Here is a 23271-nt window from a genome sequence, read left to right as displayed (position 1 = left end):
AATTAAAACACACACAGAGGCAGTACAATAATCAATCAGAAAGCAACTGTCAGGGGTTCAGGAGCAGAAGCACAGGGAAGAGGGGAGATGGAAAGTGAAGGGGAAGAATCTGAGGGCAGCGTAGGAGAAGATGACAGTGGCCCGAGAGATTCCATGAGCCTCTCCAGCGAATCGGAAGATTCACAGAAGGGGGCGCCAGTGGCCAGGGCAAGGGGATTCCCAAGGGGGACACTCCAGGAGCAAGGGGCCAGCAGGGACTCCCAGAGTAGCAGTTGGAAATCAGGACCAGCTTCCCCACCAGAGCATAGTGGGGGGGAAGAGTCCCAGGTATCGAGGGCAGAGGATTCCACACCAGGGAGTGAAGATAAGTCAGGGCTGGCCACGCCTCCGTTGGAGAGCCAGACAACGGAGGGGAGGTCAGATCCGGGCAGTATCCCGGAAGAGGGAAGCAGTGACAGAAGCAGTGTGACGGTCAGGAGGAAGGTCACTGGGTTGGCGCGAGAGGCAAGTTCAAATGTACAGGAACGCGGGACAGCAGAGAATGAGGATTGGGAACCGGGTCCTAAAGCCCGCCGGAGACAGGGGGAGGAGTCAGGCGACTCAGCATCGGAAGAGTCCAGAAAGGGGAAAGCCCCAGCGGGCAGGAGGACCCAGAGGAGGAGAGAACAACGGAAAAGGTGGAGCAGGGCTAGGATCTTAAACTGGTGTCAGAGGGGAGCAGATTCAGACGGGACTTCGTCGGTCTAGGGTTTAAGACGTAGGGCTGCGCGCTGCGGCTTTGGAATGGAAGTTGAACTTCAATAAAGACTTTTGTACATAACGACGATCGGGCGTTGGTCCTCTGTGAGCTGGGACCTAGGGGCAGCTCTGACAGCAACAAAAATAAATTAACATAACAAACAAAAAAACCAATGCACACACACACAAATACCAAACAAACCCAAATATCAAAATAATGAATGAGGCGAAATTCCCTGCCAATCAAAGTGCTCACGAGCAGGGCTGGCTCAAGACATTTTGCTGCCTGAGGGAAAGGAGAAGATGGTACTCTCCCATTCTACATATGTATATACGCTAACTTGACTGCTACTTACTTCAACGCTGGCAATGGGATAGTATCCTCCACAGCATCTGAGGACAGCAGGCTAGTTAGGGGGATGCTGCCTCCCAGCTTGGGCCACCTATGAATAATGAAGAACCAGCCCTACTGATGAAGCAGAAGTTTCCACTGAATATCAGAAAGCCTGTAAAGTGGGAGGAAGAATCTCCTGGGGGATGGATTTCCAAAACCTAGTTGCTGCCACAGCCCCCCATCTCATACCACTGCCAGCTGCACCCCTCTGAGCAATGGGGGTGGGGAGGGGCTGCATCCTTAACCTTTGTGACAGTTCCTTATGCTACTGTTTCTTTAAATGTGATGGGGTACTGCGGGTGGCGCTGTGGGTTAAACCACAGAGCCTAGGACTTGCTGATCAGAAGGTCGGTGGTTCAAATCCCCGCGACGGGGTGAGCTCCCGTTGCTCAGTCCCTGCCCCTGCCAACCTAGCAGTTTGAAAGCACGTAAAGTGCAAGTAGATAAATAGGTGCCGCTCCGGCGGGAAGGTAAACGGTGTTTCCATGTGCTGCTCGGGTTCACCAGAAGTGGCTTAGTCATGGTGGCCACATGACCCGGAAGCTGTACGTCGGCTCCCTCAGCCAATAAAGCGAGATGAGCGCTGCAACCCCAGTCAGCCACGACTGGACCTAATGGTCAGGGGTCCCTTTACCTTTACCAAAACATGGCCAAAGTCCAGATTGGGTTTGAGCACCCCCTACCTTTCCCATCATACTTCCATCCTCTCTCTGAGAGATGCGCTTGGAATAGGACCTCCACTGACAATCTCAGTGGGTAGATGAGTGGCATAAGGTTATCCCTTCAATATCCCGGTCCCAAATGTTATAGGGCTTTTAGAAGCCACGAGCAGCAATTTGAATTGTACTCTAAAAAAATAACAACCAAAAGCCATGGCATGGGCTTAAAGCAGTTTGGCCACAGTGTTATGCACCAGTTGCTATTCCTGAAAACTTCTGAGAGGAAGGCCTTTGTAAAGACAATTCCACACCAACCATTTGATGTACTAACTGAGACACTCTCTCTCTCTCACACACACACACCTATGCTCTTTATCTGTCACCTGCAGATTACCAGCTGTATTTAACTTCCCCCCCATAAGTTATTCCGGTGAATTGCCTTCAGCAAATGCTTTTCACAGCATTAGGGCAGAACTAGGCTACAAAAGAATATTAATCTAATACATTCCAGAATTCAAATCCATGTGATTAATAAGCATTATCTATAAATAAGGCCCTAATGATTCTTTGGCAATGTTGTAAACACAAGAATCAGAGGCAATTATTGTCATTATTGTTCTGCAAGTACTTTCTGTGAATACCAAATGGATATTGCTGTCCAGCTTCTTCGCAAATGTATATCTAGTAACGAAACAGATGTCAGCCAGCCTGGGCTGCCTTCAATTACACTCGCCCAATGCACAGGGTGTGTAAAGGAAGAAGGAATCAATTTATTGAAGGCAAATAACCTGCTGGTTGAAACTGTCTCCCGGTCCTTATTAACCCACTTAAAACGTACGTTTTACAGTAATGCTAGAGAACTCATTTTCATCACCCTGTGAAGCAGACTGGATGTGCAGTGACCATGATTATTAGTACAGAATGGACAGTTGGATCATGGATGGATGGATGGATAGATAGATAGATCGACAGATAAACAGCAGCAAAAATTGTCCTTGCCTTATCTAATACATGCAATGGAAAACTGTAATGAAGGGTGAAATATGAAAGCTGTTTTAGCATGATATGGAAAACAATGCAGACCAATAAACAATATTTTTTACAAAAGAGAAAGGTCTGGTTAAGCTTTCTGTAGAGCATATAGCTATGCCATGTTCCAAAACTCACATTTAATTCTTACAGCGAATGATATTTTTGTTGTTGAATCCAAGTTATTAATTCATTGAGCCCTTTTAATTGCAAAGTATTTCGTATTCTTTATCATTTCCATCCTCAACAGTTTCGTGGGTAAGGTAATTTTGAATTTCCATTTTTCAGAAAGAGAAATTGAGAAATTTGCCAATTTAGTCTAGATTAGTGGGAGAACAGACCTTCCCAGCATGTTAGAAGTGGTATGAGCACACATTGTCTTTCCTTGGGGGTGGGAGCCTCAGAATGAATGGAATGTGTGTTGAAACTACTCTTAGCACATTTAGTAATGGCTCTGTTTAGATGTATCACTGAATTGAGGTTTAGCATTGCATACATAAACATCAGGCTCTTTCTGTCCTCCTCTTATGTGGCTGTGAGGAGATCAGAAGCGTTTGTTTCCATTTTCAACTAACCACAGTTACTTGTTGCCCCACTTCTCATGTGACACTAAACATGAGCAGGAAGGAAAGAGTTCGTTTCACTTTCCATGAAAGCTGGCTCGTCATTACGCCTGAACCAGAGATCAGAACAAACAGAGATTTCTGGCTGTCTGGCATATTTAATTAATCAGAATTTGTTTTAAACCACCATCGCTGGTTCATAGGCAATGACAAATCAGGGTGTGTTTTTTTTGGGATTGTGAAATGAATTCTGTCAAAAGCCTTCTCTCGGCTTTGTGGGAGAAGGAAAGGGGAGAGGATAGTTCACGAGCCTGAGACTCACATCATCTGCTTCATGTTTGTGTGTGTAACCTTAAACTAGGGAAGAGCAACCAGTTGAAGTCCCAAAGGCCTCAAGTGGTCTCTCCCAACTCTAAAATTCTATGATTCTAAGTTACGGTACCCACCTCTGCACTAAATCATGGTTTAGTGCTATGTGCAAACATAGCCACGAAGTCCAAAAGCTGTACAAATTTAAGCTAACTTCAAACCTTGGTTGCTGGTGCTGACTTGTTTCCCTAAACAATAGTTAAGTTTAAACAAAAGGCCTGTATTTAAACATAATACTCCATTATTATTATAATTTTTTTTTTTAAAAAAAGAAGAAGTAAAAGCATCTGATCTTCTCTTCGTCAAGCCAGAGGAGCAAGTATGGGAGACTGCATGCCCTTGACACTTGTGCATGATAACTGCAGACATAACTGTTTGCCTTCACCTTTAGATGATGGGAACAGGATTGAGGCAGCAGTTTGGATGCTGATTTTACCCAGCTCCATGGGCCACTTACACAGCTGGGTGGGGGCACCTGTACCTGTCAATCACTTGGCAGCATCATGATTGCAGTGGAACTTTGCCATTTGCAGATCTGCTTGAATTCAAGATAGACTGAAAAGGAAAAGGGCCTTTGAAGTGATCAGCTCCAAGTTGAGCTTCTGAGTGGCGCCAGTCCCTGCAAGACTTGCATTGGGCACCATCTGAAAAAGCCCTAGATGTAAATCCCACTTGCAGAGGAGCCATTTAAGGCTCTTGATTGCTCCTTTGGAGCAGTGGCTATACCCACTCTACCTGGGGTCATATAATGTCACGTGTAGCGCAGCTGGGGAATAATGACCTTTGGCCAAATTAGGATCCCTTCTGGGTGGGTATAGTTGGGCCTGTGAGCCAGAGGAACCCCGCCCCCTGACCAGGTTAAATACTGACCAGGTATTATAGCATTAGAGATACTGACCAGAAATAATCTGTCATCTTTACCATAATATATGCAGCGCCAATTTTCATATTAATAGCTGTCTGAAGAACTTTGACTTTTGATATCTCACACGATCAATCTCAAAAGCACCAGTGAAAAAGAATCATTATACTTAGCTTCCCCTTAATTTGGTTGGTGGGGAATTGCCATAATATTACTACAGCTGGGATTATTGATGTTAATGGCAGACAATAACATTTCAGAAAGGTTTTTTTCTTTGGGGGGGGGGGAACTGGTGGCTGGTACCATAATCTAGTTGCCTTCACATATATTATCAATGGGCATAGCTATCCATAAAACATAAAACTTGGTTGCATTCTTGATCTGCCTTTTGGACCACATGAGCACACCCAAGTTTCTCTCATTGGGGCAAACAGCTTTGGAAGCAGAGGGTGTTTATTGGACAAAATGGCACAAATAAGTGAGAATAATTGTTTTGTGAATGCTTTCTGAATGAATTTTTTTAAATAGCACAGGCATGTCATAGACCTGATTGGATTCAGCCCCCCCCAGCAGCTTCTATTACATTTTAAAAACATAGGTACAGTAAGCTGCCTTATTCCTAGTCACAACATGGTTCTATGTGGCTCAGTATTGTCTATATTGACTTACAGAGTCTCAGACATTAGCGTTTCCCAGTCCTAGCTGGCAGTACCAGAGGCTGAATTAAAGATCCAAAAGGCCCTTAAAGAAACAAACCATGGGAGAACCGAATCATGTGCCTTCTGCTCCATGCCTAGTTTGGCCCTTAATTGAAACACCCTCCGCCTGCCTGCCTCTTTCGTACAGGAAGCTTCTGCCATATATTGCTTCACTGATGAGTAAAGTTCAGACTTAGCCCAATGGGTAAATGGGAAAAAGGAGTATTTTTTTTTTTTTTTTTGCATTATGGATGCACTGAATTCTTTCTCTCTGGTATTTTGGGCATATAAAGCACAGAGTAGATTAAGCAGACAATGTGTTAATTTTTAATACTTTTTTTTTTTTGCATTCATAGGTATGGCCTGTGCTTAGTTTTCAATATCAAAGGTATGATGAAGCCCTGTAGAAAAATAGAACTGCAAGCATTCCTCCATGGAAAAGTAGATTGCATGGATCCCCATCAGCTTCTGACACAACAAGGACAAATTGGCCTTGTAGCCTTCCACCCCAGGCTGTCTCCCATGTATACTACTTTTCTCCTGCATTTAAATGCACACTCAACATCCCGCAGACTGGCTATTGTTTCATTTAAAATGTACCGCAAGCCACTGTCTTCCCAGGGCAAGTAGGATGAGGTTGTACAAATGTACAGAAATATGAACAAACTTAAATAAGTAAAATAATGGCAGATGTCCAAGTATGGGCGGTGGGTTATGAATGCAGTAATCCTGAGTCAACTCATCCCTTAGGTTAGAGTGAGTTTTACACTCCTTCGCCAAACAACTATCATTATTCTTGAGAATGTGGTCATCTTCTGTTCAGCACAATAGCAGTCATTTACACATGCCATGCTAGAGTTCAATATCTGGGCCTGGAGGAAAATTACTGGCAGTAGCAAGATGTAGCAGGATTCTTGCTCAACACTGACCGGCACCCAGTTGGCCAAGAGTGTCACCATCTTTGCAAGCTGTCTATAACCTGACTAAGCCACTGGGAGGGAGAGAGAGAGGAAGAGGAAGAGGAAGAGGAAGAGGAAGAGGAAGAGAGTCCTATGTTGTGGCCAAGAGACCCTGGAGTATGTTCTCATTTCAGGCAGGACATCAGCCAGGTTAAAAACACTTGCTACTTCCAACCTGCCCAGGCTTCTGAGGTCACCCTTGCCCAGAGCTAAATACCAAGAGAATCCTATTGCCATCCCTGCTGCTAGGTTAACAAACTATGACGAGCAAAGGAGGCTAAGGTGGAGGGTCCAGTGAAGGGATTCAAGACAGGAGTTTGCAAAACAGACAAAATTACAAACTTGGAGAGTCAACTGTGCCCAAAAACACAGCAGGAAAGTTGGAGTATTGGCAAGGTTCATGTCTGGGCAAAGTTTTTGTGGGTAGCTTTAATGAGAGCGAATGGGATGTGGGTGGTGCTGTGGGTTAAACCACAGAGCCTAGGGCTTGCCAATCAGAATGTCGGTGGTTTGAATCCCCACGACGGGGCAAGCTCCCATTGTTCAGTCCCAGCTCCTGCCCACCTAGCAGTTCGAAAGCACGTCAAGTGCAAGTAGATAAATAGGTACCACTCCGGCGGGAAGGTAAACAGCATTTCCGTGCGCTGCTCTGGTTCGCCAGAAGCGGCTTAGTCATGCTGGCCACATGACCCGGAAGCTGTCTGCAGACAAATGCCGGCTCCTCAGCCTATAGAGCAAGATGAGCGTGCAACCCCAGAGTCGGTCCGCGACTGGACCTAATGGCCAGGGGTACCTTTACCTTTACTTTTAATGAGAGAGACAGAGAGAGAGAGAAAGAAAGAAAGAGAGAGAGAGAAAGAGAGAGAGAGAGAGAGAGAGAGAGAGAGAGAGAGAGAGAGAAAGATGAGAACTTCTTTTTTTGGGAAAGATTTAAGCATTTACATCTGATTCTGTCCTCACAAAGGGTGATGTAAATTGGGGGAAATGTACATAAACGTTTTGCACACACACACAAAATATAAATCAACACAAGCAAGATATGAAGGATCCTTATAACACTTCTCCCAGCTCCATACAAGTCACAAAATGTATCCGAGATTATTATTATTTTCCTGTTGGCAAAATGTGCATAATAGGGTTGACTATGCACCTAAAAAAGCAATTTGAAATGTATGTGTGAAAAGTGATAGTGTCTATTTGTGCAGTACCCATATTATTGCTGCTCTTATTACAAGCAATGCAAAGGAGAAGGGTGCGTGTGTGTTCTTCTGCAACCGGCAAGCAGGATATATATGTTTTGTGATTACAATAAGTGCTAGTTTGAACATGGTGCAGTGTTGGGGAATGACATGCTTTCTTTTTAATATTAATGCTATATAGTTTCTCTATTTAGTTTATCTTTCCTTTTAAATCATACTGCTATTTCCCCTTACATTTGAATATTGCAGAAATAGCTTAGCTCTTGTTTGTTATATTCAGAAAAGATAAACAAAATTCATTTGCTTAACCTTCTTATCGGGATGTATATTTAATAATTAGTGAGCCACAGACTCACTATCCACGATCCAAGACTGATCCAAGACGAGCTTCATTTACCCAATTGCATCCTTCCTTTCCTCCAAGAGCTCATTTCTGCTTTACACTAAGCCTGTGAGGTAGGTTAGGCTGCTCATTTCCGTAGGTTAGGCTGAGAAAGGACTTGCAAAAGGCTACAGATCAAGTTTCATGGTTGTTCTGGGGTCTGAATGAGGTTGCCACCTGCTAAATCAATACATGTAGCCACTGCAGCACGTTTGCTTTCTATGTATGTGAACAGGATATGTCTTATTGATTTCCAGAGATTTAGATCAGGCCAAGTGCCCAGCTGTGAGGAAAATGATAAAAGGAAACCTTTTCCTTGCCCGTTTCCATACAACCTGTTTATTGAGAATTCATCTTGGTTTTTCTTTGCACAAAGTTTGCAGAAAGGCTGTATGATGTTGGCTGTTTATTAAGCATCAACTCTGATTTGCTTGCACAGAGATTATACCATGTCACACCATGCAACTATTTCCTCACACTTTCCAGTGCATTTCCCCATTATTTTAATTTCTGTAAAACATCAGGTTGTGTTGTTTTTTTTGTGTGCAAGCAGCTATGTTGTGCAAGAACACCAAATCCATTTTAACGGCGCAACCTGAATTTTCTTGTATGCAACTGAATCCCACCCACAAAATAGAAATGGCCTGGATGCATGCCTAGACAAAGCTCAAATGTGACTACTAGCAAGGTAGGTGTGATATAAGTTGTTAGAACAGCCCCCCTTTTATATATAAATCCTCATGCAGCGTACTCCTGTTATTCAGAAATATTCCACGAAGGCAAAAAGTGCAACGTGTAAAAGGATAAAGCTGAAGTATAAGCTCTAAATTAGCTATACGATGTATTTAGGTAGGTGAGGAGATAGATAGATAAGCAAATTAGCTAAAACACTGATGGAGTACAAGATGCTCTTTAACATGCCAATTATTGACTCAATAGATTGTTACGGCTTCCAAGCTATTAAGGTCTGCTGTGTCAATGTGTACTTGGGGACTGTTTAATATGCAGACGGATGGTATGACAGGCCACAACTACTATTGTCTATCACATCAGTCGAAATACATGCATGCATACTTTGTACACTTGTTAATGATGTTGTGCGTGCATAGCTGATTTTAAGGAATGATAAGACTCCAGCATTTCTTTTCAGTCCTAAGCTCCCCACCCCAAAGAATTCCCTTTTTAGGGCCTGAAATGGATACTTAGAGTAATTCCAGGTAATCAGTTCCTATCAAATTTGCAAAATTAACTATTCCATTTTTGCATGTGCAAAAGGGATCAGAACGTCCTGTTTTCTGTTGAAAGAGTGTGCAGGTTTGTCCTTTGTTTTGTTTTTTAGGGGGAGGAGTAAAAGAGAAAATCTTTTCTTTATTTCATCCATAATCTTCTTCAGTAGTAATTAAGTAAGCTTACGCTACCTAAGAGAACCGTTAATACAAGATAAGTGGCATGACTTTTTTTTTTTGGTAAAATAAATATGAAGTAAGTCTTTGATTACTTACTAAGTTGTGGTATCTGTAACTTGCTTTCACAATGCGAAAAATGGTGAAGTATAAGATGCAATATGAAAGACTCATTTGATCATCATAAACAGGGGAAATCAGGATTTTTCATTTGGTTTTCAACAACTTTTTATTTATTTATTAACATAGGCGGAACCATGTCTTGTGTTTAATAAGATACACTTTTCCAGTTTGCAAGCCAAACATAAAACTACAATGAAAACAAGAGTGAATAAACTCTGTCAGAAAAATATTTGGGGGAGCTGCTTGTGTAAGTATGGTGCCAATTTCTTAATCTATCGGACTTTTAAAATCATATTTCTATCTACATAAGCATCTAGCTATGCACATCAGCCCACCCTTGGAGCAGGCAGACTGAAACATACCTTGCCAAGATTATAAACTGGCTGTTTATTCTGAGCACAGTTCAAAATACTGCTTTTGATGCTTAGGGTGTATTGTTGTTGTTTTTTAGTCATTTAGTGGTGTCTGACTCTTCGTAACCCCATGGACCAGAGCACGCCAGGCACTCCTGTCTTCCACTGCCTCCCGCGGTTTGGTCAAACTCATGCTGATAGCTTCGAGAACACTGTCCAACCATCTCGTCCTCTGTTGTCCCCTTCTCCTTGTGCCCTCCATCTTTCCCAACATCAGGGTCTTTTCCAGGGAGTCTTCTCTTCTCATGAGGTGGCCAAAGTATTGGAGTCTCAGCTTCAGGATCTGTTCTTCCAGTGAGCACTCAGGGCTGATTTCCTTCAGAATGGAGAGGTTTGATCTTCATGCAGTCGATGGGACTCTCAAGAGTCTCCTCCAGCCCATAATTCAAAAGCATCAATTCTTTGGCAAATAGGGTGTATTATAGTTATATGATAGCAGCTACAGTGCATATGTTAAAAATATAGCACTGTTTATAAAATCATTGTGGCTGCATTTAACTGAGTGGTGAGGAAAGTGAAGTCTGCAGAGGCTCAGAGGAACCCTCTACTTATTGCTTCAAATGTTTCCAGCATCCCAAACAGGTTATGGGGAGGTTTGTATTAAAGGTCAATTTTAGTTCTGGAAAGTGTAAGTCCAGGGCTCCGGAAGAGTTCTTAAGATGCAAGCACGGCTGGTAGTCCCTGGCATCGTGTAATATATTCATCTCTCTGCACAACAGTCCAAAAACAATGATGAAAAATGGAATAATATTCAGAGAAGGATCACAAACATGATAAAAGGTCTGTGAGGGTAGTGAAATAGAAAAGAAAGTTGAAGGAATTAGGTAAGTTTAGCATGGGGGAAAGAACGAAAGGATGATGATTAAAGGAGTTTATGTTGACATCTTTTGAAATACTTAAAAAGGTGTCACAAAGGGGAGACAGAAAAACGTTCCCCATCTCCATTGACGATAGGGCGAAAAAGCAGTGGATTTAAATGGCAGATTTAGATGAAATATTACAGAAACATTGTGGACACTTCTAGATGTGGCTGTTAAGCGCTCTGAATCATGACATTTGGAGATCTGTAACTCACAGGTTCTGGATGTTAATGCTGCTGGCTCAGGTGGCTTAGCAGGAATAACAAAGGAAACAGATACTGTGGCTCCGAATTCATGTGGGGGAAAATATCTCTGCTTGGGGGGGGGGGATATTGTGTACTTCCTGGGCCATCGCTCCTGCTTTTGGTGTGTGGCATCTGCGAGTGGTCACTGGTGCAATGAATCTCCCGTCCAGCAGAATCTCCCTTGGTGGTGATGGCGGTTCATAGGAAAGTGATATTAGATACAAGACATTTTGCTCTGTGGCAGTTTTCCTTAGCTCCTCTTCCTCATGTGTGAATGCTTTCCAACCCACTCTGTACAAGCAGAAATTGGAGGACTACTGATCATCACACCCAAAGCACACTAAGGGTGGCACGCAGAATTCCAAGTTCCACATGCGCCAGCTGGGTAGGATGAGCTGGAATCACTCTACTCATTTAAAAAACATGTGCACATGCACATGTGTGTGCGCACACAGGCACACACACAGAGCAGATGGGCTGTGTGCAATGGCCTTTACTGTAACTTCCAACTATGAAGTCACTTGCTCAAGAAATGTTGCATGCACATAGGTAGGGTGGAACATTCGCCGTAAGTTTTAAACCTATGGCGATGGGTCATGAAACAGCACTGTTAAGTCCCCCAAGCCCCCATCCAGTCAGGGTTGCTTTATCATTAGTAAATAACAGACGGCGTGTCTAAGTGTGTGTCACATTTTGCTATGTTCAGCAGTCATGTGTTGAAAGAAGACCTGTATATTATAGTGATCTCTGCTGTGGGACACATAGCAACTCCATAGGCTCCCTGTGAGTAGTGGTGTAGTGTGTATGGGGCCCACACAGATGGTTGCCCTGGGTGCAAAATTGTTGGGGCACAAAATTTCAACTCCCAGTGCTGTCTCAGTACAGCTGCACGATGCTGTTCCTGGGCTCTGTTGCTGGGCTCTGTTGAAAACAGCATCCCCATGCAAACCAGGATGTGACCTCGCCCTCCATGGAATGACGTCCCTCCCTCACTTCCACCCCTCCATGCAGCCCCGGGTGCTGACAACCAGTGCTATGCCACTGCCTGTGAGTGGAGGATGGAGCATCCTTTCAGGAGAGTACCGTAGTTGCTGTTGCTGTATTATCTTACAGTTCAACACTCTGTTCGCTTGTATGGAAAGAAGTTGTCTGGGAGGGCTAAACTTCGCTCTTGCAATGCCAGTAGGTAGAGATTGCTGTTGTTTGCAAGGAAGGTTACGTTGTGCTCACTTTCACGTCCTCAGATTGAAGCACTACCAATACCCCAAAGGAAGGAAGAGAGGGCAGGAATTGTGATACAGATGATCAGTTAAATTTAGCAGCAGAGCATGATGACAATGCAATCTGTTTTTTAATGTATTTAATTGTAGATTTTATTGTTGTTAGCTGCATTTTGGATGGAAAGGTGGGATATAAATGTAGCCAGCTGATATATATGACTCCTTTTTCTTCCCTTTTTTATTTTTAAAAAAGGTCCTTACCTCATCACATTTCCCTAAAGTCATGTAGTACTTGAAATAAATAAATGGGAAATCATATTTTAATTAGTAACAGCAGATTGAGACAGGAAATTTGTAGTTTAACACATATTTTTTCCTGTCCATATATGCCTCTGTTAAGCCTATTGCATCATAGCTTATTTGGATTTGTGGGCACCCAAATGAATCTGACTTAATAGCTAATGAGATCTAGTATACTTTTTAAAACCCATCATCTGGGCGCTAAAATAATGAAAGCAAAAATCAGCCTAAAGCATTGTGTGTTTCCTCACTTCCCTGTGCTGCTTAAACATGGATGGATTTTTAATAATTTATTTCTGTGGTTCCTCTCCAGGGAATAGTTGCCAAAGGCTTTTCATTTTGTGTTCGATGCTTGCATTAGAAGCTTACAAAAGATGCACACCCAATTTACGCACGTGCAGAATGGCACACAAAGAGCATCTTTGTGTGTGTGTGAAATATGCAAACATAAATCTGGGTTTAGAGTGGGCAAGGGAGAAAGAAAGCTGGCGCTGTAAACACTTTGCTCAGATGAATGTTCCGTGGAGGTAAATAGGGCTTGCTTCCATGTAATAACAAGCTAATTTGTATAGTGTGTGGATGGAGAGCACGCAATGTACAGGTGTAGGTCTGGATGTTACTCTGTGGATTTCAAGTTAAACCTGTTCATTCCACTGACAGGCTTTCATAGATCTGAAGCAAAGCCCAGTGGCAAGAACAGCCTTTCCCAATTTGGTGCCCTCAGTATGCTTTGGACTGCAACTTCCATTAGTCCAAGTCAGATATCTTATCCAGAACCTTTAGCCATTAGCCTGATTCTTGAACCTTTAATTTATACATACCAATGTTGACAGTGCACAAATAAATCCAGGGCGACAATTATTGGAAGAGACCACAATTTTTATTTTTAATTTACATTGGATAGAAGACATACATAGCTAGCAGTACCACTGCCATACTACTGTGAAAGATCTTCCATAAGTTGTGGGTGCAGCTTTGTAACCCAGCAGGGCTCTTAACCAAAGCCATCAGTTCAGGGATCCCTGTGTTTATAGACCTTTTCCACTCAGATTCCTTCCCTTAAATTCCAACTCATTCTAGTAGGTGAGAACACCAAATTCCAAATTCTGAAAAGTAGAGTGAAGGGTCTAGCATTTGCCCAGTCTGTTCCAGTTTGAAAAATTGTAGTTTCTCTTTGTAGGATTCATTGGGTTTTATATTTTATTTTGGATGCAGAATTTTGGTAGAAATGCTGTGAAGTGAGGCAAGAACATCTATATTTGAAGACTGCTGGGAAGTAATGCTATTGCTTTAAGAGAGGGATGCTATGGCCTAGTCCTTACAGATGGTGAAACTACCTATTGCACCCACACTTGCCTGCCCTTCCTTCCTTAAAAAACTATGCAGCTTCTTATGGTTGCAGCTTGATAGGTGTGTGTGTGTGTGTGTGTGAGAGAGAGAGAGAGAGAGAGAGAGGTTTTTTTAAAAAAAAATATTTTTATTGAAAACTTTTAACAACACAAATTATCAATCAACATCACCAATTACATTCCCCCCTCTTTTTATTCCCTCCCTCCCCTCCCTCCCTCTCCCACCCCCCAGAGACTTCCCTCAACTCCTCTGATTTGTTTATACATAATTTTCTCTGCATATTATAGAATTGTACATATCGTTGCCTTATCCACCGTATGTTCTACTAATAAATTTGTGGATGTTTATTCAAAACCTGCCAAGGAATCCAAATAATTTTGTTGTCTTTTAAAATAATTTGTAAGAAGTTCCCATTCTTCCTTGAAGTCACTGTTGTCCTTCTCACATAGTTTGCATGTCAGCTTTGCCAATTCCGCATAGCTCATCAGTTTTTCTTGCCATTGTTCTTTTGTTGGGATTTCCTCATTCTTCCATCTTCATGCTAACAAGACTATTGCCGGTGTTGTAGCATACATAAATAAGTTCTTTGTTTTTCTTGGTAGATCTTGTCCTAAAATCCCTAACAAAAATGCTTCTGGTCCCCCCCCCCCAATGTCATTTTAAACATCTTTTTCAACTCATTATATATCATCTCCCAAAATTCTTAAACTTCTCTACATTCCCACCACATATGATACAAAGTACCTTCTTTTTCTTTACATTTCCAACATGTATTTGACCCAGTTTTATACATTTTTGCCATCCTTACTGGTGTAACATACCATCTATACATTATTTTCATATAGTTTGAGAGAGAGAGGGAGTTTAACCCCTTTTCATGTACAATTTTCCTGATCAAAATGCCTCTCTCTGTTGTAAGGAAAGAACTTGGGGAGGTAGCAGCTATGTGTATAAAAGAGACAGAGATTTTGATGGGGAAAACAATGCAGGGGAAAAGGTTAGACATCCCCTTAGCCTGCTGCTGTTTTGATCAAATTGGCCGTCCACTGTGACTGCATTTCATTTAAGGAAAGCAAGGTCTCCAGTCAGGGATCTCTCCCGCTTAACATTTACTTTCACCCGAGAGATTAAATCTGCATTGACTGTACCTCCTCAAAATGCTGGAGGGAACTTGCATTAAGAGAAGCAGTCAATGCAAATAGATAACTAACATGTGAGGGAGAAAATTAGGATGGGTCCATTTCCTTCTGTGTGTGAGGATACACTTATTTCATTTAGGTTTATTTATTAGGGAACTATGGCTTAAAGTGGTGCCACCTCATATGCCAAGTGAAATTAAAACAAATTAAAATTAAAATTTGATATATGGATTATTATTTTTTTGCTGAATTTCACACTGTTGTAAAGCATTGCTCTGGCTCTGGTGGGTAGGTAATAAATGCCCTTTGAATTGGAAATGATGTTGGGCAATCATAGTGAATGAATGCTGTGATAAACAGGAATAATGATTGGTAGTTTAATCTCTACATGCCTATCTTACAAGGGTTTATTGAGCCAATAATACATATCCTGATATTTGTAGTTGCGAGAACTAATATCAGTACCTACAGATTTTAAAGGTAGCTGACCTGTTGTACCACATGAAATTCTGTCCTTAGTATAAGTCTGGTCACTATTCCATGTAGCCCAGGCATGTTGAATTTGGCTAGCAGTAACTTCTCAAGGCTCCGGGCAGATGTTTTCTCCTGTCCTCTTGCCTATTTTTCTCCCTGAAGATCCCTGCAGATTTGCTTTTTGTCCCCATATTCTTTGGATCATCACCTTGCGGAGGTTGCATGAAACTTTTTGCTTAGATGCCCGAAGGATCCACTCTTCTTAGATTTTGTCCCAGGGCGATTGGAGACACAAATCATGTCACAATTTAGCTTTCCAGCTACTCACACCCCCTGCCCTCTTACCTGAGATACCTTTTAAATCAAAGGAAGCCAGGGAATGAATCTGATATGTTCTGTATGTGCCATACGTTGTCTGCCGCTGGGCCACAATCTCTCTTCCACTTTTTTTTGTCTCAGTAGTTTAGGTTCTTATCCGATTACAGTGGTACCTCGGGTTACATACGCTTCAGGTTACATATGCTTCAGGTTACAGACGCTGGTAACCCAGAAATAGTGCTTCAGGTTAAGAACTTTGCTTCAGGATGAGAACAGAAATCGTGCTCCGGCAGCGCGGCGGCAGCAGGAGGCCCCATTAGCTAAAGTGGTGCTTCAGGTTAAGAACAGTTTCAGGTTAAGTACGGACCTCCAGAACGAATTAAGTATTTAACCCGAGGTACCACTGTAGACGGGGGTTTTTTTGCCTCAGAACAGAAACAACTTGAATTGCATGCAGCCCTGCCTCTCACAGTCTTTTCACCAGTAACAAGAATATATGTTGAAGAAGAAAACTTTCCCCTCAAGGCTTTCCCAAGTCAAGTCCTTACATGTGCAAGGACTACCCCCACCGCCAAAAAAAGTCATCTTTACAGGTATATCTGGAGATTTTTTGTACATGCAATGCAAAATACTTCCTCCTGCAGATGAAAATTTGTTTCTTACTTTTTGAGGCCACCTGCTGTTTTTACTGTCAGGGCTTCCAAGCCTATCATATGCCCTTCGTTCCTATTATGGAGTCATCACTTGTCATAGACTGAATTTTCCAAAAATGCATAAGTATGAGTGAAAGTATCTTCAACCAACAAAAAGAATTCATGTTTGTCTGTCTTTGGAATTGTTTGATGGCTTTTCTTTTTTGCTTTTCAAAAACTGGGAGGGAAGACTCGATTGACATTTTCTAATAACGAAAGTTTCCACAAGGAACAGATTTCTTTATTGCCAAGATATAATGGGTGTTTTTCTTTTCTTTCATATATATATATATATATATATAGAGAGAGAGAGAGAGAGAGAGATTCTTCACTTCGGCACGATAGTTAAAAAAAAGTGGTTACACCCTACAATGCAGTATTCGTTAAGCAATTAAGTTACTGACAGGCTTTTTACATTATTTACCATGATGAAAATATATGTTTACTCAACCTGAGTACAAATCAACATGAGGAGGCAGAAGTTCAGAGTAAATTTGACTAATGATGTTGTGTTTTCATCCCTGGAAATAAGAGGGTGGGAAAAAGCCTTCCTGCTTTTGATGCTGTTTTGTCTCTGCTGGAAGGGATCCGAAATGATCCAAGCTGTCATGTGAGAGCTCAGTGAAGCTGAGATCCCCCTTGATTGCATCTGAGCGCCGCTCTCAGATAACTACTGCCTCCCAAATAGAAATATGGCACACAACACTTCGGGATGTTTATTGAATGGTGATTTCGCTTCTCAGATATTAATGTTCTCACTTGTAAATGGTTAAAACAAGACACGACGGAGAGGAATGGCAATTCTGAAATCAAGGCCATTTTAGTTTGATATTTGACCTACAAAATTCATAAGTTCTGCCTATAATACCCAAATCTTCCAATCAAAGCTGTTAATGATCTATGGTTTCCTTGTAGACTCATTCCAGGTTTCTGATCATGGGGTCTTTGAAGTTTCAGAAGTCCTGTGTGTTCCAAAGTTATTCAACATTCACAACCTCGTTGGTGGATCCATTATGTGTGAGCATCTTGATCATTCTCTAAGACATGTTTTCTTTTTAAGCTGTTCTGTTTTTGAAAGATGAATTTGCCTAAACATGTGGGGATATGAATATTTGGCAAAGTGTAGAAGACCCTGTTAAATGTATTAAGGGAGCTTTCTTTATAGAGCAGAATATGTTACATAACTAAGAAATTAGAAGGAAATTCACTTCTACTCATCAAAGCTAAACCAAAGTACTGGTCCTTTGATAAGAAACTGACACAGATAACCAGATCATCACCGGTGTCCTTGAAGTTCAGATAAGCTTCTGTGCAGTTGATGAAGGTTTTTAAGTCTAACATTGTCTGGGAGAATACTGGTGTTTACATTGTACAGAGTAACTGAGGTCCAGAAAGTAGTAGTACAGTATATGATTTATTGCACAGGGCCAAAGATTTTATGCTGAGTCAAAAGCCAGAAAGTTCAAATGAAACCTTTTGTATGAAAGTGGCAACAAAAAGCAGACTTTATAGTTGCCATTGTGTGGCTAAACTTGATACACATCTTAACTAACTAACCAATTAATTTTCTGGATTTATATCCCATCTTGTCCCCAAAGGGTAAAGGATGGGTTACATCAATAACATTAGAAACTAGTGGCAAAACAAAATACAGGACATAAATACTAAAATTTCTAATAGCTTACAAAATGTATTTGTGAGTCACTGTTAAAGATACATTTTGCTTCAGTGGGAGAGAGAGCAGTTATTATTGTTCCTATGGATGCATGTGAAAATAGGTTATGTATTCTCTTGTGGCTTTGAATATGTCATTTCCCCCACATGTGGAAAAATAACTGTATGTGTGCAATTTTGAGGGTAAAAATGGCAGGATGGAAGGAAGTCAAACAGTCATCTTCTATTCTCTGGTAACTCTTCCATTCTAGTCTGTAGCCACCCCAAGACTCCTTTTCAGGAAAACAAATAAGCAAAGAAGGGGAATAATTTCTTGGTGTTATGTCTAGCTTGGCCATTGCGTTCAGCAATGTTGCAAATAACACGTAATGACATACCTAGAAGTAATACCTAGACTTTGACTGCAATTGTAAACCCATGTACCTGAAAATAAATGTCTGTGTGTGCCCAGTCTAGTACAGGAATATAACGAAACACTTGTGGTCCAAGGTAATAAAAACTTACTTCGTTGTTACATGTTTAGGTTCCTGGTGTCAATGAGCTTCACGGACTTGCAGAAATAGAAGAACGGGGAAAAGTAAGGCTACCTGTGGTGTAATTAGAATGATGATCTGTCCCATTGACAATGATTTCTATTTAAGCATTCTTAAAATCTTAATCGAGAATATACTTTCAGTCTAACTGGAACTGGGCAATTTATTCTTAAATTTCACAATAATATGTATGCTTCGTTTTTCAAAAGAGCTGTGCCTTCTGGGAAACCTAGAACTGATTCCAACTATCTGTCTTAAGTAGATCCAAGAAATGTTTGCATGAAACTAGATGCCGGAAGCCAGAAGGCCTTTCATAGGCACACTTGTGTGATGAGTCGTCTCCTCCTTGTCACAAAGTTGCATCATTTTTGGCTATGGCCTGAGTATTTTTGGAATGCAGCATTAAGAGGAAATAATTGGCCAATCCTGAATTTTAGCCAAGAGTTCTGAACTCCTACCTAACTCTTGTCTTTCTTCTTCATATTTGTCATTTCAATCTGCCAGCGTTTCAGTCTTCCAGCCCGAATTCTTTCTATGCAATTTAATAAAGTACTTTTTTTTTGGGTAGTAATATCCCAAATGTGTTTTGGAAAATTGTATGGAAAGTTTTTTAGAAGGCGTATGAGTAATTGTGCTCACAACATGTCTGTCAAACATACTGGGGAATAATCAATTAAGTTTTACTCAGAGTAGACTCATTGAACATGACTAAGTTAGGCTCATTAGTTACAATGGGTCCATTCTGAGTAAAGTGTATTTAAATACCACTCATTGTGTGTATGAAGATGCTTTAATCTTCAGGGCAAGAACCCATTAATCACCTGGAACAGCTCCATTACATAACACAGGGATAAGCTTAATTCATGTTTCTACAGTGTATTCCTATGTGCAGGTCCTCTTGTGTTCAATGGGGATTACATTATTGTTATTTAAAATTTTTGGTCACCTTTTTCAAAAAGCCCCAAGGCAACTTGCAGAAATATAAAATGTATAAAAGAAATATTAAAATAAAAATTATAAACTTCTACATTTTGTAAGTTTAAAACCAGTAAATAAACAACAACAAATCCATATAATACTAAAAACACGCACCCCATAAATATCAACAAAATCGAATGTTAAGTTTATAAGAATTTTGATTTGAAAACCGTTAAAATGATTCGCACTGAAATCCAATTAGGGGGATACGAGGAAGTCACTTAACAATGTTAATAAGATTAGTTTTAATAAGGTTATGATTTATGTTTGTCTGTTTGTCTGTTTGTGTGTTTATAATTTTGTGAAAATCAATAATTTTTTTTGAAAAAAACCCCAAAATCAAATGTGTGCATGGTTAAGTGCAGCCTTAGTGTGCTAGAGACCAAGTAAGTCTCTTATTTTTAGACTGTCACAAAAGTGTGACACTATTGTGTACACTTGTGAAACTGGAACAGAACAACTCCCCAGCTGAAAAGCTGAATATTGTGTTATTATTATTTATTTAATTTATATACCACCCTATACCTGGGGGTCTCAGGGTGGTAAGGCTTTCTGAGACTTTTGAATGTATAAAGTGATATAAAGTCTGATAAATCAAATTAAAATTAAGTAGAATCAATAGAAAAGAAACTGTGGACCAGGTAAGAAACAATATTTCAAATCCACAGGGGTGGACAAACTTAGCAAGAATGATGAGCGAAGGAGGAGATGCCACAGATTTGCTTCTGCCTACTCACAATGATTACAACAGAGAAATTCCAAGCTGAATATAAGATTGTGCGCATGCACATTTAGTTGGTTGTACTTTGAAACAATGCATCGTAGCTCAGTGGCAGAGAATCTTCTTGGAATGCAGAAGTCTCAGATTCAACCCCTGTCATCTCCAGCCCTTGTCCCAGAGAGCTACTGAACTAGGTGGAACAATGGCCTGATTCAGTAGAAGGTAAGTTCCTACGTTGCTATGATTCACTTATGGCTTTTAAGCATGAAAGCCAAAGCTATACTAATTCCCAGCTGTGAATAATGCAGATTAGATACTCATTAAATTAACATTGATAGCCTATCTGATGGAAACATCATTGCTGGATTAGTGTTGTTGCAGAGTTTAGTCTTTTTGTTTTTAAAAAGTACAATGATTTTACACAGCAAAGATTTCTGGGAGCATCTCACCCACGATCCTCTAACTTGTGATCTAGTGAGTACAGTTGCCATGTCATGATTCAGATGCCCTGAATCAAATCATTTAAATCCCAACAAAAATCATGTGTAAATGTTCTGTCATTCAAGAAAAGAGTGCAGTACAGCCATTCCTCTGCACAGGTAGACTTAAGAGACCATGGATGCTTAATGTATTAAGAGTGCAGAATACAAGCAATCCCAGCAACAAGATATATGCATCAATATATGCATTTTCCCCATTCTTAATTAAGATGGGCGCAAGTGGTGCATAATAAGGTTGCAAAATAAACCTTGAAAGTGAGAACCTTGACAGCTGTCAGTTATTGGCTTTGTAATACACTACGCTGTTCATGGAATCTAATTAGTTGAACTTGGCTCAGTGGAACTGAATCAGAAGGCCCATGTGCAATGTTGCTGCTTACCAAAATAATAAATTATCATCCTAAATTGCATCACACTAACTGTGTAGCCATATTATATTTCAGGATTATTTCTGCTACTGTTCCCCTTACTTATGCTTGATTTATGAAAGAGTATTAATCATATCTCAACACACAGTGGAAAATGGGATTGTGATGACATGAGCACTTGATTTGGGCAGTGATTTTTTTAAATGTGAAAATAAAACATGGAGTCAGAACTTCAGTTGGTTGTATGTTGTTGTAGCTCCATTGCAGATCATTATTTTATATAACTGTCTTGAGAGTGACTATAGAATCATAGAACTGTAACATTGGAAGCCAACGTGAGGGTCATCTAATTCAACGCCCTGCAATTCAGGAATCTCAACTAAAGCATCCATGACAGATGACCATCTAACCTCTGCTTAAAAACCATCTTCCAAGGGAGTCCATTCCACTGCCGAACAGTAATTTGTAATTTGAAGCCATTGGTTCAGGCCCTACCTTCCGAAGCAGGATAAAACAAACTTGCTCTACCTTCCATGTGACAACCCTTTAGATATTTGAAGATGGCTATCATATATCTTCTCAGTCTCCTTTTCTCTAGGCTAAACATACCCAACTCCCTCAAACGTTGCCCACAAGGCTTTTGTCAGAGCTGCCCAAGGTCCCAGCTCACAAAGGACCAACGCCAGGTCGTCGTTATATACAAAAGTCTTTATTGAAGTTCAGTTTCCATTCCAAAGCCGTAGCGCGCAGCTCTACGTCTTAAACCTTAGACCGCCGAAGTTCCGTCTGAATCTCCTCCCCCCTGACACCAGTTTAAGATTCTCACCCTGCTCCACCTCTTCCTCTGCTCTCTTCTCCTCTGGGTCCTCCTGTCCGCTGGGGCATTCCCCTTTCTGGACTCTTCTGATGCTGAGTCCCCTGACTCCTCCCCCTGTCTCCGGCGGGCTTTAGGACCCGGCTCCCAATCCTCGTTCTCTGCTGCCCCGCGCACCTGTACTTTTGAACTTGGCTCTCGCGCCAACCCAGTGACCTTCCTCCTGACCGTTGCACTGCTTCTGTCACTGCTTCCCTCTTCCGGGATGCTAGCCGGACCTGACCTCCCCTCCGTTGCCTGACTCTCCGATGGAGGCGTGGTCAGCCCTGACTCCTCTTCTCTCCCTGCTGGGGGAGACGCTACCCTCGATACCTGGGACTCTTTCCCCCCCACTATGCTCAGGTGGGGAAGCTGGTCCTGATCTCCAACTGCTGCTCTGGGAGTCCCCGCTGGTCCCTTGCTTCTGGAGTGTCCCCCTTGGGACCCCCCTTGCCCTGGCCACCGGCGCCCCTTCTGTGAATCTTCCGATTCGCTGGAGAGGCTCATGGAATCTCTCGGGCCACTGTCATCTTCTCCTACGCTGCCCTCAGATTCTTCCCCTTCGCTCTCCATCTCCCCTCTTCCCTGTGCTTCTGCTCCTGAGCCCCTGACAGCTTTGTTTCCAGACCCTTAATCATCTTGGTTACCCTCCTCCGCATATGTTTCTGCTTATTCATATTTTTAAAAAAATTGTGGCACCTGGAACTGGACGTGGTTCTCCAGGTATGATCTGACCAAGACAGAATACAACAGGACTCTTACTTCCCTTGATCAGGGCATTATACTTCTGTTGATGCAGCCTAGAATAACTTTGACTCCTGTTAAGCTTGTGGTCCACTAAGACCCCTAGATCCTTTTCGCATGTCCCAGTGGCAAGGCCAGTGTTCTCATCTTATATTGGTGCAGCCATCCTGCCTAAGTGCAGGTCCTTAGATATGTCCCTGCTGAAATTCATTTTGTTAGTTTCCCCAGTTCTCCACTCTGCTAAGGTCATTTTGAATCCCGATTCTGTCTTCTGCAGCATTAGCTACCCCTCCCAGTTTGGCGTCTTCTGCACATTGGATGAGCATCCCATGAATTCCTTGGCAGAATTTTAAAATGGCAGGGTTTATTGACCAAAATAGGTGTCTGCATATTCTAGGAACCTTGTGGGTCTTCAGGGGCTGTTCTGGATTTCCTTAATAAGACTAGAAATGGGGGTGGGGGAAGTTTCCCATAAATGTCCGTCTTCAGCCTAGTCTTCAGCCTTTTAACA

The 23271-nt window shown here is 41.7% G+C and overlaps 1 long non-coding RNA gene across 2 annotated transcripts in view; it reads left to right on the top strand.

Annotated features, from left to right (window-relative positions):
- LOC307214345 overlaps nt 1–19889 on the top strand; it is a 29035-nt gene extending 9146 nt beyond the window's left edge. For both annotated transcript variants that reach the window (XR_013837944.1, XR_013837945.1), the window contains 2 exons: nt 17305–17406; nt 18587–19889. This is a non-coding gene — a long non-coding RNA (uncharacterized lncRNA). The remainder of the gene's footprint in view (nt 1–17304; nt 17407–18586) is intronic.
- Nucleotides 19890–23271: the final 3382 nt, after the last annotated feature.

Source organism: Podarcis cretensis, assembly GCF_951804945.1.
Source record: "Podarcis cretensis genome assembly, chromosome: 4".
NCBI lineage: Eukaryota > Metazoa > Chordata > Lepidosauria > Squamata > Lacertidae > Podarcis > Podarcis cretensis.
This window is presented reverse-complemented; position numbering and strand designations above follow the sequence as displayed.